The following is a 3253-nucleotide window of genomic DNA, read 5'->3' on the forward strand; positions in this document are numbered from 1 at the left end:
TAAAACTCTTTTTCGCCTTTTTTTACTTCCAACTTCGTCTTAATATGCCACCCGCTCGGACCTTGGGATGATGGCGCATGAACGAGATAGAGGTGACAAGAAGAAATTTTGAGATTTAATCTAGCTCTCGATCGACAAATGGACAAATTTCATAAATTCATAATTACAAATCTTCTCGATACACATAGGCCGGCACAGTCATACATAATTTAATAGGTATAATTTATTATTCAAAGGTCTACCATCGAAGTTTGTCTAAACTTGAATGCAGAAGGAACCAATGAGAGAAATCAGATACAAAATTTATTTCATATCCAAAACATTCAAAAGATCCACTACCAAAAATTACGTATCCGAGTTATCCAGATTAGGGATAATAAATAGCAAGGGTCAACCCAACCGCAGTGTAATGGAAGAGTCTCGCCCTGGGGAAACCGTCTTCTTGATCACGGTGTCCCCTATGCCAGAAATGATTAACATAATTAATGCCTATGTCATATTTTCGTAGAAACCTTATTGACAATATTTTTCCAAATTTTCAGCCATCACTTTCGTCTCCGATAAGCGATAGATAACATTAATCTTTCATCTACTTTCCTATCGGCCTTATTTTTACCATCTGAGTGCCTACATAACCTTCCTTCATTTTATAGGTACAGTCATACAATTTGAATCCTAAGCCACTCTGGAATCCTGTCTTGCACCGTGCTGTATTTGTCAAAAAATCACTTTGACGTTTACTGTGAAAAGGTTCTACAGTGCCAGTGCCCAGATTATCTGCAATAATTACACGTGAGGCCGAGAATGAACTGGTTCCTGCAGAAAATTGAATTGAGTAATTAATCACTTTTGCCTTCGCCAGTATTTATCCAACATTAACCAGATTACAATCACAATTTTCCAATTAAAATCCAAATTATCTTATGAACGCCACTGAACCTAGGAACCGCCTGCCCTTAGAGTTGGTCAAAGGTGCCAAGTCTTACTATATTATATACCTAATCGAAAAATTGGTACGGGTACGGACCTTGCGGAGTGGCTTAGTGCTCATAGCATTAGCCGTGATAGTTAGCTATTGACACCGGTTTGAATCCGAAGTTCATCAGTCGAAGACTTTGTCCAATTTGTCAATTTACTTAAGTAACAGATTTGTTTCTCAATTAATATTTTTATCTGTATTTAATAAATTGTAAAGTTAGTCAAAGGCAAAGATTTAACCGCCAAAGAATATAATAATTTCCGGGTGGTCTAATGGTAAGGACGTTGGGCGTAAGGAGGACCTTTGATTTCCGGCACGGCCGGAGGTCGATTTGGACGTGTTTACTTTAGTTGCCAAGTTATTTCCTTTCCCAAAGTTGCCAACATTATCTACCAATTGCCAACTCTAAGATTCTTAAGACCATTTGCGAGGAGTGGTGTGTTAACCACATACCTTCACCACTATTTATCCATCATCCCAGATCACAATCAAAATGTTCAAATTAAACATTATCTGCCAATTCTACAGGTTCTTAAGGCCAGTCACGAGGGGTGGTTGTGTTAATCGCGGGGCCGCCCCCGGTCTTCGTTAGTCTAGAATTAATTCGTTGATAAGACGCCGCGCCTCCTGGCGACGTCTCGGGATCACAGGGCTGTCTCTAGGTTAGTAGGTTTATAGACAAATTGTAGAAACAAGCCACAAGGGTTATTTTAGAAGTTGTTGCAAAAGCTTGAAGCTTGCCAGGTACGTTTGTACTTTAATCTTTGTACCTTGTACCTACGGTTAAAATCATGAAATTTAAAGACCTGCTGCCACTGTAGCCGTTGGGTGTTAGCTGATGACCCAGTAGAAAGAGGGCATATGGGCGATGGTCTCCTGCCAGTCGCTGCAAAATTCTTCAAGGTCATCCTGCCATTTTTTTTAAGCCTGCCGGCGAATTTGTGGTGTCCTTCGGTAACTAATTTGAATCACAGATCCAGGCGGTTTTTTTTATTTTACAAATCAAGTAATGTACCTAAATACAAATATCAGCAAAGGAATCGGGAACATATACCTACACTACCTACAGTCGTCTAAATCTAAGGTACCGGCCACATCAGAGCGTCGCGTGTGTCGGGGCGCGCAACGGACGTCCGCGCCACGCCACCTGAGTGTAATTCAAAAAGCGTCTCCTCAGTATATTTTGTATAGGAAGGACGTAAGGCGCGCCGCCAAGCGGCGCGGCGCGCGCCACGCCGCCCGCACGCCAACTGGGGCGCGTCTTAATACGTCCTTCCTATACAAAATATACTGAGGAGACGCTTTTTGAATTACACTCAGGTGGCGTGGCGCGGACGTCCGTTGCGCGCCCCGAGACACGCGACGTTCTGATGTGGCCGGTCACTAAGGTCTTATTACTGTTTACTTGGAAAAATTCGTCATATTCAAATGTAAATTTGAATATTAGCTCTCGAGGAAAAAATACCAGTTCTCGATACTCTTATGGCCACACTCTTTTTATTTCGCTGGCCAGAGTTGATGACAAATTGACAATCGAAAGGTCTCAAGCAATATATATGAAAATATAATCTACGGTTTAATTTAGAAAGACTTATCTATACCCGCTATTGTACCTTATGTGAATTTTAGCTAGCTAGGATGAAAAGGGAATTCGAATGCAGGAGAATATGAACACCTGATTTTTTATGTAACATCAAAGGACTAATGCATCGTTGCATGATGTTCACTTGGTTAGATCAAAGCAAATGTGCCAAATGTACGTCTTTTCGCACAATCTACTCGTTTGTCTAGAATGCTGTGTCGTAATAAATGGCAGATGCATTCTCACCTTAGCAAATATGATATCTCGAATTCTAGTAGCTTTCTCCTTAGTATCAGTCTCCTTGAGTACCTCACTAAGTACCTACAATATGAAAGTAGGTATGGTTTATACAATATTCATTATCTTTGAATATACGTAATACAAAACTCTATTTTCTTGTCTAATTGGAGGAAGTTAAACTCACTGTATTGGGAAATTCTATTACAGCTTCAAAATACATAAATACCTGGTAGACATAAGTACACATGCATGTAGCGCGAAATGTTTTTCCTTCGTGCTTCAACGGAAACTCACGAACGTACCTACAATTTTCATTCATTTTTTTTTTCATTTCACTGACTCGGACGTTGACTGAACTAGCCAGACAAATACGAACGTTTACAAACGAAAATACGACGGAAAACAATCATACGTACGATACCTGTATGTATGATGCGTCACTACAAGTTCAA

General features: G+C 40.2%; 1 non-coding gene across 1 annotated transcript; it reads right to left on the minus strand.

The window, feature by feature from the left end:
* Positions 1–315: 315 nt before the first annotated feature.
* Positions 316–475, minus strand: LOC125232264. Its single transcript, XR_007177730.1, has one exon. It is a non-coding gene; the product is annotated as a U1 spliceosomal RNA (small nuclear RNA).
* Positions 476–3253: the final 2778 nt, after the last annotated feature.

The sequence above is a fragment of the Leguminivora glycinivorella genome, chromosome 12 (assembly GCF_023078275.1).
Source record: "Leguminivora glycinivorella isolate SPB_JAAS2020 chromosome 12, LegGlyc_1.1, whole genome shotgun sequence".
NCBI lineage: Eukaryota > Metazoa > Arthropoda > Insecta > Lepidoptera > Tortricidae > Leguminivora > Leguminivora glycinivorella.